Raw genomic sequence first — 12,830 nt, 5'->3', positions numbered from 1 at the left:
TGCCTCTCTTCTTGCTTTTGGTGGTTATTTGGCATTCCTTGGTTGGTAGACTCCTGTCACTCCAATCTCTATTTTCTTTTTTTTTTCTTTTTATGTTTTTTTATTATATTATGTTAGTCACCATACAGTACATCCCTGGTTTCTGATGTAAAGTTCGATGATTCATTAATTGCGTATAAAACCCAATGCACCATGCAATACGTGCCCTCCTTACTACCCATCACCGGTCCCAATCTCTATTTTCACACGGCATTTTCCCTGTGTGTCTCTGTGTGTTCACATGGCCATCTTACAAAGACATCAGTTATTGGATTTAGGACCTTCTTCATCCTCACTTTATGGCCTATGACCTCATTTTAATGAAACTAATTACATCTGTAAAGATCCTATTCCAAATAATTCACATTCTGAAGTTCCAGGTGGTCATGGATTTTGGGGGAAACTATTTAATTCACTACACCTTCCAAACCATTAACCCTCAGTACAGGGTACATCAGTACAATCCATCAGAACATAATATTAATAAGGCCCAGGGTGCATGTTTCATTCCAGGTACTGGGCAGGTTGTTCTAACTGGTTCTAGGCTGATAGCTATATATCTACATTGAAATTTTATACAGTTAATCAAAAAGGAAACCAGGCAAGAACTTGAATGGAATAGTATAAATCCACTCCTGAAGGCTACAAAAGAACTCAAAGTACATGCTTATCTGATGGTTGGTCAGTAAGGTCATTTTCTTCTATAAAGCCTGGGACACACTGGTACACATAATAAGGTGATTGATGCCAAAGGTGATTGGACCACAGTGGATTATTACAAGTCGTGACACTACATTTTCTTTCTTTTCTTTTCTTTTCTTTCTTTCTTTCTTTCTTTCTTTCTTTCTTTCTTTCTTTCTTTCTTTCTTTCTTTCTTTCAAGATTTTATTTATTTATTTGATAGAGACAGCGAGAGAGGGAACACAAGCAAGGGGAGTGTGAGAGGGAGAAGCAGGCTTCCCGCTGAGCAGGGACCCTGATGCGATGCGGCCTCGTTCCTAGGACCCTGGGATCATGACCTGAGCCGAAGGCAGATGGTTAACGGCTGAGTCACCCAGGCGCCCCTACATTTTCTTTTTGAGAAGTGCGCAATAAAACGCATTCTCTGGCTGCCATTCTATTGATGGATGAAATAAATTCTGACACTTCGTCTGTTTTTTTTTTTTTTAAGATTTATTTATTAGGGGGGAGGGGCAGATGGAGAGGGAGAGAGAGAATCTCAAGCAGGCTCCATGCTCCAGCATGAGACTGACAGAGAGCTCAATCTCGATCTCAGGACCCTAAGATCATGACCCGATCTGAAATAAAGAGTCCGCTGCTTAGCTGACTGAGCCACCCATGTACCTCACTTTGTCTGCTTTTTATTTTGCCATGGAACCTGGTGAACCATCAATTGTTATTGGTACGTGCATGTGTGTGGATAAGAATATAATTAATAACAGTCTGAGTTTGTACAGAACTTCCTTCCTGGAACCTTTTATTTTTGGCAGGTGTGTGGGAAGATTGAGGAGTCACATGACACCAATTTCAGCAAGGACCAACAAACCTACCATACATTTTTATGCATTTAGGTAATTTTTGATATGAATGTTTTGAAACATCTTACCTAAGCTGATTTTCAGATGTGTGCCGCATGGCTTTTTATTTTACTAGAGTATTTTTTGTTTTATTTTTAATTGTTTATATCCCACATATTCTAGTCAAGACATAAGGTGACTTATAAAATTTGTATGGTAAAAACAATAACATGAAAACCAAACCAACACAACCCCAATATTGGTAAGGGGGTTAGACAAGGGCTACTTAGACATTGTGTGTGTATTTAGCTGGTGCGATCTTTTGTTAGGGAATATTGGCAACACACTACAAAGCCTTAAGACTCTGCATTCTGTCTGACCTAGCAATTATTCTCTTAGGAATTTAGCCTAAGGAAATAATCAAAGGTGAGGGCAAATATTTAGTTATATTCACTATGTGTAGCTATGTTGCACTATTGTTTATAATGGCAAAGAATGGAAAATGAATACACGATAAGAAATTGGTTAAAATACAGTATATCCATTTTGTAGGTAAATATAATTTACATGCAATTTAAAATGATGTTGTAGAATAGTATTTAATTCTATTGAAGATGTTAAATGCATTGTTAAATTCAGAAAGCATTGTGTGAAATGTGTAAAACGAGCCACTTTTAGAAACACATATACATGCATGGGAAAGGTACAAAATATTAAGAACTAAAAATGGGTGGTGAATGGACCGATCATTTTTATTTTCTTCTTTTTTCGTATATATATTTTACATATCTTATGTAGCAAATATTTATTACCTTTGTGAAGAGAAAAGCAGGTTTGTTTTTCTGAAGTAGGTGAGAAAATGAATACAATGGGAAAATGTCATAGGAAAGTTAAAATGAACCTTGAAATGAGGTTACTTCTCAAAATGTATGCAGTAAGATTCTGTACAGATGGGACATACATTTTGTTCCAGGCTTTCAAAAGCCAATGGAAAGAGGGAAACAGAAATAGCCATAGTATCTTTAAGATGATACTATAGTATCTAAAATAGCTATAAGGTAAGAACAATTTATTAGTCAACAATTTAAAAGTGAATATAATGGCTGATTTCACTGGGCTTTTACCTACATGTAGGATTAAGACAAATGCTGGAGACCAATGGAAAGTTAAGTACCAGTTATCAGTTCCGTTTTATATAAACGGTAGCCATAAAGTTTGGAAACACGATACCATTTTATTATTTTTTTTACAGATTCATATTAAGATATTTTGTGTTATATTTTATATCAATTTTACAGACAGAATCCCTCTGATTACTTGCTTCTTTTGGAGTATGTTGAAGATAAAGCTTTAGTGTATGTGTGTGTGTATGTGTGTGTTTTAAGATTTTTCTTTATTTGAGAGACAGAGAGCAAGCACAAGCAGGGGGGAGGCAGAGGGAGAACCAGACTCCTTGCTGAGCAGGGAGCCCAATGCGGGCCTGACCTCAGGACCTTGGGATCATGACCTGAGCTGAAGGCCGACTCTTAACTGACTGAGCCACCCAGGCATCCCTTAAAGATATGTTTATTTATTTTTATTTATTTTTTCATGTTTTTCTATTACTCAGAATTATTGCATTTATGAAATATTTCACAATCCAATTCCCAGTGTCGTAAGAAATGTTATGAAGCCAGTAAAGCCAAGGTCTACACCAGCAGTCATTAGTACAACTGTCAGACCAAAAAAAAAAAGGAAAAGTTTTTCAATAATTTAGCATTTTTCACTTTAACAACTTCTTTTTTTTGTTTATTCATGTTTTTTTATAATAATTTTTTATTATGTTATGTTAGTCACCATACAGTATATCCTTAGTTTTTGATGTAATGTTCCATGATTCATTATTTGCACATAACACCCAGTGCACCATGCAATATGTGCCCTCCTTAATACCCATCACTGGCCTATCCCAGTCCCCCACCCTCCTCCCCTCTAAAGTCCTCAGTTTGTTTCCCAGAGTCCATAGTCTCTCATGGTTCATTCCCCCTTCTGTTTACCCCCCCTTCATTCTTCCCTTCCTTCTCCTACAGATCTTCCTGCTATTTCTTATGGTCCATAAATGAGTGAAACCATATGATAATTGTCTTTCTCTGCTTGACTTATGTCACTTAGCATAATCTCCTCCAGTCCCGTCCATGTTGCTGCAAATGTTGGGTAATCGTTCTTTCTGATGGCTGAGTAATATTCCATTGTATATATGGACCACATCTTCTTAATCCAGTCATCTGTTGAAGGGCATCTCGGCTCCTTCCACAATTTAGCTATTGTGGACAATGCTGCTATGAACACTGGGGTGCATATAGCCCTTCTCTTCACTATGTCTGTATCTTTGGGGTAAATACCCAGTAGTGCAATTGCTGGATCATAGGGTAGCTCTATTTTTAACTTTTTAAGGGACCTCCACACTGTTTTCCAAAGTGGCTGTACCAACTTGCATTCCCACCAACAGTGTAAGAGGGATCCCCTTTCTCCACATCCTCTCCAACATTTATTGTTTCTTGCCTTGTCAATTTTTGCCATTCTAACTGGCATAAGGTGTTATCCCAATGTGGTTTTGATTTGAATTTCCCTGATGGCTAATGATTTTGAACGTATTTATTTATTTTTAAAGATCTTATTTACTTGAGAGAGAGAGAGCTAGTACTAGTGGGGGTAGTGGCAGGCAGAGGGAGAGGGGAAGCAGACTCCCCGCTGAGCAGGGAGCCCAACATGGGGCTCAATTTGAGGACCCTGGGATCACCACCTGAGCTGAAGGCAGACACTTAACTGACTGAGCCACCCAGGCACCCCAAGGTTTATTTGGTAAAAATGAGAGAAGTTAACTGAGACAGGACATCGAATATGCTTCTGCTATGATCGAGGAAAATGCGTTACTGCACCACATTCATTGCAACAGGAACTATGCATCGCCACAAGGAATAACACACTTAGCGTATCAGGTAATGCTATGGAACATAACATGTATGACGGTAAAGCAAGAAACCATTCATCATGCGTATTCACTTGCATTTCCTGAATTTATGGCCAAGTTTTAAAGCTGTCTAATACTGTTTTATGCATGCCCCTTTGTAATTCCATAGGGTCACTTTAGTTTTTCTAGGATATAATAAAATTCCTGAAATTTCATTTGACCCAGATTTAATCTTTAACTGGAAAGAAAAAGGGTTTTTCATTTCGATGATTTTATTTTGATTCGACACAAGTGAACTTCTGGAGAATTTGTTTTTGTTTGTTTGGTTTTTTTTTTTTCTTTCTTTCTTTCTTTCTTTTTTTTTTTGCATCTAGAAAGGTAAAACAGTTGCCTGATTTTGGGTGTTAAAATCTGTGCACACTGTGCAGCTACACAGCAACAGACACGCACTTTGCTGTGTTCCCCCAAGGACTTGTTTTATCAGCTCGGTCCTAGTCGTAGGTTGGATGCCACTTCCAAGGGTACAAGTTTTGGGACCTGTAAGAGGAGAAATTTTCATGAAAGATGTCACTTCCTAAAGACTTTATTGCATGCATCTTCAGGGAAAAACCAAAGCCCACCCTAAAGGCTTTCTTAGGAAATGCTCAACCATCCAATCTTTTAAAAATATTAATTCATATTAACCTATATGATATTACTGAGTTTCTTATATTTAAGGTAAGGTGGTTGTACTTCACCCAAATGGATTGATTTTTTAAAAATGCAAAATTAAACTATGAATAGTTTCAAGAAACACAGAGGAATAGTCATAAAGGCTATAAGCTCTTTGTAGTCAGGAATAATGCTTCTTATCTAGTAATACATATAGAAGACATTGACTAAATATTTAACAATTATTCGATTGATGGCAGTATTGATTTACCATGATATTTTTCTTCCAAGTTATTTTTCACATTAATAAATCAATGCTGGGTGTTATAGGACCGTTTTCAATAAGCTTAGATAATTTAGCCTGGGCATATATAGGCTTCTTGGGTAAACTGTATTAAACAACAAAAAACAGTGAAAACATGTAAAAAATATTTTACAACCAATTTTTCCTTTGAATATTGTCTACATGGACAAAATGAGTATCTTGGCGGGGGAGACCAAGAAACACCTTTGTCATTATGTCGCTTTACAGGGTGTGCCCATATTGCCTATCAAATAATCAGTGTTTCCCTTTCCCAGAGGTGAAGACACTTATTCTTCAAAAGTATACCTGAAAGGCAGAATGTTGTGGCCAACCTATTCTTCCCCACAAGTTTGATCTGTCTCAGTTTACCAAGTTCATATATGTCCGCCGGGTAAGTAAGTTAAGCACAGAAAACAATAATCATTAAACAGTATTCCTACTGTACTGGGAATTTCTTTCAATTCAAAATAGGCCATGCATTTCAAAAAGTGAGCTGTAAAAAATGGGGCAAATGTGTATCTGTTCAGGTGGAAGTGTAGCAGCACTGGGTATCATCCCCTTGTCACTGGGGATTCCTCATCTGTCCAATGCTAGAGCTGGACCACATGATCCCTTCTGCCTGTCAAAGGTTATAGTTATAATTTATCACACCTCTTATTATTTATTTTTTGCTTTCCAATATTTTTTAATGTAAATTTTTAAAACACCCAGAGAAGTTGGAAGTAACATACCACGAACACCCATCTACCTACCATGTAGAGTCTATAATTAACATCCATCTCTCTATCCATCCTTCAATCCATCTTTTAAAATTTTTCAAAATAAGTTGCAGATATCAGACTACTTCCTCCTAAATATGTCGGTGTGCATAGCATTAACTGGAAGTCAATTTTGTTTACAGTTGTTTTTCAGGTTAAATCATTTATTTTTAACATGAATTTTTTTTTTTCATAACGTTTATCATGGTTAGCAACTATGTAGTCCTTGGTATATTTATTTGTTAATGTTTGCCTCCCCCTTGAAGGCAACAGGGACTGTGCCATTTTGCTCAACAAGATATTCACAGGGGCTTGTATTACAGTAGATGCTCAATATACAGTATATTTGTTAGGGAACATAGGGGAAGACAGAAAGAAATGGATGGAACATGGAGCTATAGAAAAGCAAAGAAAAAGAAAACCATGGCCTCTCAAACCAGTTTAAATATCTGTTGTTAAGATTATTGTTGGTGCTGAGGCCATTTAAAGCCATTTTGGTAAATGGAGCCAGGACATGCTCGCTAAGGAAATTGGCATTTTATGTTGGTTCAATTAAGAAAATAAAATGAAGTACTCTGAGTATCTTCACTGATTGTTCTGCATTTAAGTAAGTTCCTAGGGTTCAGCCCACCTCCAGGCTTGAGTCTTTCATAACCTTTTTTCCTCAAGATGAAATTTCATATGAAAACACTTAAGCCATGGGGCAAATATATTGACTTAAATGCTGATTGATTACAAACCTCATATTTGGCACATGAAAATAGAATCTCGTGCTCTCCTTCTCAACCATGGGGAACCTCCCTCCCTACCATGACTCCTCTCTGGTTGTTCCCCCAGCTCCTTTTCTGATACCATTTCTAAACTGAGATTATTTCTTTGTGAGATATCTAGACTTCTGTGATACTGCATAAGGGAATCTTGTTACTCTTGTCCCCAGTGTTTTTTTTTTTTTAAGATTTTTATTTATTTACTTGTCAGAGAGAGAGAGAGAGAGTACAAGCAGGGGGAGTGGCAGGCAGAGAGAAAAGCAGGCTCCCCACCGAGGAAGGAGCCAGATGCTCATGACCTGAGCCGAAGGCAGACACTTAACTGACTGAGCCACCCAGGCGTCCCATTCCCAGTGTTTCTAAAGGTGTCCAGTGTGATTCAAACTTCAAAGGCTGCAATTTTCTTAGATGACCTTAGCTACCTGATAATTTGAGATTTTGCTTTTCTTATCTCTCTTGTCCCAGGAGCATTTGACAACTTGCTTTATTTCATTGAGAGTTTGTAAGTTAGCCAACAATGACCCCTCTCCAGAATATACCACTCCTCAAAACTTTCTTTTTTTTTTTGGCTTGGTCAATCTATTAGATTTTCAGCACAGCTGACTGAAGGCTTGACCTGATTTGAACGTCCTTGGGAAGAATCTGGTCTCGAAGGACCTTTCCAGTTCAAATGACAGGTTACAGAAATTCATCCACTAGGAAAGCCAATCTTTTGGGTTAGAGTGGTACTTTCCCAGTGTGTTCTGCTTCTGTGCTTCCAATTTAAGGGGGGAGTGGGGGGACAACAGACACATGAACTCATCTCTGTGAGAATGTTTTCTTCAAAAGGACAAGGACCAAGGGAACTCTGAAAGCGCTGTGACCTTGGGGAGAAGAAAGCTCTGAAATTCAGTGCCAGGGAAAGTAGGGGAGGACCAACTTCTATCCATTAAAGAAGCCACATGGTGTCTTTCAGATGGTAAGATTTAAGATCTACTCAGTGACTTCTTTTCATGCTCCCGCAGCCCCCACTCTCCAGTCTCCCAAGCTCTCCTTGCTTCTGCAGCACCGCATCTCCTCTTCGACCCCCAACTCTCCAGGAGGGCCCAGGCAGTGCGGGCCTCTGCATTCCGACCTCCTTCCCGCCTCTCCCACCGCGCAGCCCCGCGTCTCGGCTCCGCTCTTCCTCCAGTCCTCCCAAGAGGCAGGAAACAGAACACTGTCCACTGCGAAATAAAACGCTTGATAACTCACCCTCAGTTGCCACCCTCTAGATTTTCCTCCCATGCTCAAGGCTTTTGGTCACCTCTGCATGAATATTAAGACCCAGAACCCAGAACCTGAAAAACCCACCGCTGATCAGTCCCGCTCGCTTCCCCTCAGTGAAAAGCAATCCAATTCCGGCGCGAACGCTGTGTGTCGAGCAGCCGGTTCCCGGCCGACACACGTCCGCGCCGCGGTCCCCTCGCGGGGCCCGCGGGTCCTGTCACCTCGGGCTGCCCCCGCCTCCCTCCCGGGCCTGGGCCTCTCCCCGCCTCCCGCCCGCGGACCTCGCCGCCCCGCCTCCGGCTCCGCCGCGGCCGCCATTGGTGCGAGTCTGCCCCAGAAGGGCGCCCATTGGCCGGGTGGGAAGTCATTCGCCCAGCGCATTCCGCCGCCCGCAGGCTTGCGGGGAAACTTCCTTATTATTGTGACGCCGAAAACGGAGAAACCCCGAGCCTGGCCCGCGGGGCTGTCACAGTCGGAATCCCGAGCGGCGGCTCGGCAGCCGCCAAGGTACGCGGGTCGGGGGCCGGGGTTCCAGGGAAGAAGGCACCGCGGCGCTGCAGCCGCGCAACCGCCGCGTTCCGCGGGGCACGGCTGACAGCGCGCGGCTCCCGGAGGGGCTGCTGCGGCTGCAGGGCGCTCCCCGCGACGACCTGGAAGCCGGGCGCGCGGGGAGGTCGGGGCGCGGCGGCTGCAGCGCTTGCGGGGCGCTGGAGGCAAGCGGCGGGGCTGCGCCGGGGCCGGGCGCGCTAGGTGCCCTTCGGCTTCGCGCGCGCCTCCCTGGCGTTCTCGGGGCTTGCCCTCTGACCAAAAGAGCCCCCGCGCCCGGAAAGGCCGGAAGCAGCCTTAAAAATGGGAGCGCCCCCCACCCCAACTCGGCTGCGTGCAGACCAGGAGGAATTGCGACGCAGAAAGTCAAAAAGAGGATCCTCCCCTTCCTCCTCGCCTGGCCCTATTTGAATTCCGGGGCTCCGGTGACACCGTCGCGGTAAGGAACGCGGACGCTTCCCCGCGTAATGGGAGCCGGCGAGGCCTCCGCGTTTTGGGGGAACCCCGGCGACCGCGAGGAGTTTGCACTGAGGACGCGAGGCTCGGCGTCCGGGCTGACAGCGCCGGCGGGGCCGCGGCGCCCGGCACCACCCACCCCGCGGAGGCCGTACCCGGCTCGCCTAGCCCGAGTCCGCCTGCGGGGCGGAGCCGGGGCGAGGGTGTGTGTGGACACGTGTGTGTGCGTGTGTGTGTGCGGACACGTAAGTGCGTGGACGGGCGCGGGGGTGTCAGGAGCTGGGACGTTCGGGGGCAGGTGGCACTTTGAGTCATTTGTAAACGCGTGTTGTGGGCAAACAGGACAAGTGACAGAGAAGAGCCTGTGTAACCTGAAACAGATGAGCCAGGGAGCGCGGTAGAACAGCACCTAAAGCAGCTGTGCAGATTCGGGGTATGCACCGCGGCCCCGGGGAATGTGTATTTGAACTTTGCTTTTGGTCTATCATGGTTTTGGGCTGTGTTCTGGTTACATTGTTCTTTAGCTTTTAAATCAGCCCCACTAGGAAGTACCTTGAATTCATAGCTAAGCAAGCCTTTCAGGATTTTGCTTGCATTCGTTACACACGGAATGCTTTAGCAAAGACGATTCGAGAGCTCTCTTCCATTTTTGTATGTCTTCTGGCTCCTTCCACAAATAGGAAGCTATTTCTAGAACCTTTGATTTGATGATTTGATAACATCAAGTGAGCTGATTTTTAACTCCAGACTGAGAAGAAAGAAAAGTGAAATAAAATGAGGATTGGCAGCCTTTTTAAATGCAGTGACTCTGGAGAGAGATGTCTTGTTTTAGTAGGCAGATTATTCTGAAGCTGTTTCGTCTTATACTTTATTTTGCCCTGGGAGAAAGGGGAATGGCATTATAAATCAGAAAAGGGAAGTAATATATTTGACCTCCTTTAAAACAAAATAGATGAATTACACATTATTGCTTGACCACACTAAGGCTAGGAACCTTCTGGAGAAAGTATGCAGGAATCAAGGAGGAAGGCTCTCAGCCTCTTTGGCAAAACTCCTCCTTTGGCATGTAAAAAACGAAACGGTTGATTAGCATACAGTTTTACTTATTCTGTAAGTTGGGTTTTTATTTTTGAAAAAAGAAATAGCGATTCTAAAATATTTCAAATGGTGTGGGGAGTCGTTGGTGATAGCATTTCATTCTGAGTAACAAATTTAAATTTCTTAAGATATGCATAAGGATTAAAAAGATTTTTAAAAACATGAGAGTTGCTCTTGTCCTGGAGATACAAGATAGTTTTGCTGCAGTTTCAGAAGTAAGAGTAATATTCTCCAAATTGATTGGGATTTTCTACATAAAAAGATAGAAATAAAGTTATGACGATAATACATTAAAATTATGGAGGACTTTTTCTTTTGAGAGACTTAAGGTGCCTTTCAGATAGTCTCATCTTGTTTTGCATGAAAGAGGATGTGGTGATGACAGGAATGAAAGAGAAAGTGTTCAAAACAGTTCTGGCAAAATAAGCTATAATGTATGTGGCACATGGAAAAAATGGAGGAAAATAGACAAAATTGAATTATTTTTCAAAATTTTCTTTTTTTAACCTAAATGGGAGATTTAAAAATAATTTTATTTTTCCTTTGTATTTACTGCAGACGCCAGTAATTTTTTAAGGTGCCATCTGTGTCTCAAGTTCCCTTTTAGAGGTGACATCTTTGTAGTTGGTTAGAGGTTATCTTATTGGTATTTAACCAAACTCCAGTCTTCAGGTGCAGTTACTGGGGATCATTTAAGCTTGCATAATATAAAGATGTATTTATTTTTAGAAGTTTACTTCTCATTTTCTTTTCAGTAACATGAAAGTACTTTGTAGCACTGGGCTAATGTTAATTATGATTTCTTTAACCTGCAGGTCTTCAAGGTGAGGGAAAGCAGTTCTGGCTTCTAGTACAAATGCCAAGGGTGTGACCTGTGGTGAGTTACCTAATTTCTCTGAATCCAGTGTCCTCATCTTGTACATGGAGATAATATCTAACTCACAGAATTGACAATTAAACAAGATAAACTCTGTAAAGGACTCACGTTAGTATAGCTGCCTAGAAAGGGACCTTAACAAATCCTTAATGACTTCCCTCTGCTGTGATGTAGTGAAGAGAACAAGGTGAGCCCAAGAAGTAGGAGACCTAGTTTCTGGTCTCTGCTTCAACCACTTCTCAGAGGACCAAAGTTACTTGGCCTCGGAAGGCTTCAGCTGCCATTAAAATGAGGTTAGGAATGTAAGTCTCTTGCCTAGAGGTTGGATCAAATCAAATGGACTTTTACGGTCTTTTTAATAAGATGACCCCTTTGATGCTATAACTCTGTTCTCTTTAGACATTTACCACATTTGGAAATAGTACTTATTGGTGTCGGGGGTATGTGTTTCTGTGTGTGAACCAGTAACTGGAATAATATTATTATAAGTCAGGGTGAATATGGAGGAAAGTCTGGCTATCTGTGAGATTGTTTCATTTACCTCTCCCCCGTCTCTGGCTAACATAGGTTCTCTTTGCCTATAAACATGGCTGGTGATTTAGCTAATATAAGCTCGGTAACTGTAGGCAGTTTCTTTAAACATTTGTTTGCAAAATTGGTGAAGGGGTGGAACTTGGCTTCATTTTGTTTGCGAGATGGTAGCACATCATGTTTAAGAGCATGAACTTTGGAGTCTAGACGAGATTTGAATCCTGCCTTTGCCACTTACTAAGTTTCTATTTTATTTTATTTTTTTTAAAAGATTTTATTTATTTATTTGACAGAGATACAGACAGCTAGCGAGAGAGGGAACACAAGCAGGGGGAGTGGGAGAGGAAGAAGCAGGCTCATAGCGGAGGAGCCTGATGTGGGGCTCGATCCCAGAACGCCGGGATCACGCCCTGAGCCGAAGGCAGACGCTTAACCACTGTGCCACCCAGGCGCCCCTAAGTTTCTATTTTAACTGCTTATTTACATGTAGCGTCTTGGGCACTTAACCTTGCTAAGCCTTGAAGTTATTGTAAAGGGCAAACTAAATAATCCATGTAAAGTTTTTAACAAGACTCAGACACGTAGGAGGCTTGCAGTGATAGTAACTATTTTTCTTTATTTAGCAAGTATTTATTGAGCCCCTACTGTGGGGCAGACTCTTCTCTAAGGATTGGGAAATGAACAAAAGAGGCTCAGTCCCTCCTTCACAGAGCTTACTTTCCTGAACTCTAGCATGCCAGTGATACTGAGAAACACCACCCTTTAATGACTGCTTCAATTGTAGAAGGCATTCTACTTTCAGATCTGCTAAAACGTGGTGCGAGGAGGGCACGTTTTAGAATGGAGGAAATACGATATTATTTTTTGTCACTGCATAGGGAATGTTTCTGTTGTAGTACCTGGAAAACAAAACTGTTAACAAACTTAAGTTGTGGGAGTGCTGGATTTCCCTGGTTTGGGTTCAGGTCACTAGGGCACTTACCAAGCAGCTGCTGGGCTCCTGCACTTTGCTGAAAACTGGAGACACAGAGATGAGCGAAACCTATCCCCGCCATGGAGAAGCTCCCAGTCTGTGCAGGGGTGGAGAA

The 12,830-nt window shown here is 42.1% G+C and overlaps 1 protein-coding gene across 6 annotated transcripts in view; it reads left to right on the top strand.

The window, feature by feature from the left end:
- Positions 1–8,588: 8,588 nt before the first annotated feature.
- HERC3 (HECT and RLD domain containing E3 ubiquitin protein ligase 3) overlaps positions 8,589–12,830 on the top strand; it is a 124,703-nt gene continuing 120,461 nt past the window's right edge. For 2 of the 6 annotated variants that reach the window (XM_040625445.1, XM_040625441.1), the window contains exons 1-2: positions 8,589–8,741; positions 11,150–11,211. The gene's annotated coding sequence lies outside the window, so the exon portion shown is untranslated. Of the gene's footprint in view, positions 8,742–9,197; positions 9,220–9,462; positions 9,482–9,578; positions 9,670–11,149; positions 11,212–12,830 lie in introns of those variants that run through there. The other 4 variants (XM_040625446.1, XM_040625443.1, XM_040625444.1 and 1 more) reach the window with 4 other exon arrangements.

This window comes from Ursus maritimus, unplaced genomic scaffold (assembly GCF_017311325.1).
Source record: "Ursus maritimus isolate PB19 unplaced genomic scaffold, ASM1731132v1 scaffold_8, whole genome shotgun sequence".
Classification (NCBI taxonomy): domain Eukaryota; kingdom Metazoa; phylum Chordata; class Mammalia; order Carnivora; family Ursidae; genus Ursus; species Ursus maritimus.
The sequence above is the reverse complement of the archived record's forward strand: the minus strand, read 5'-3'. Positions and strand labels throughout refer to the sequence as shown.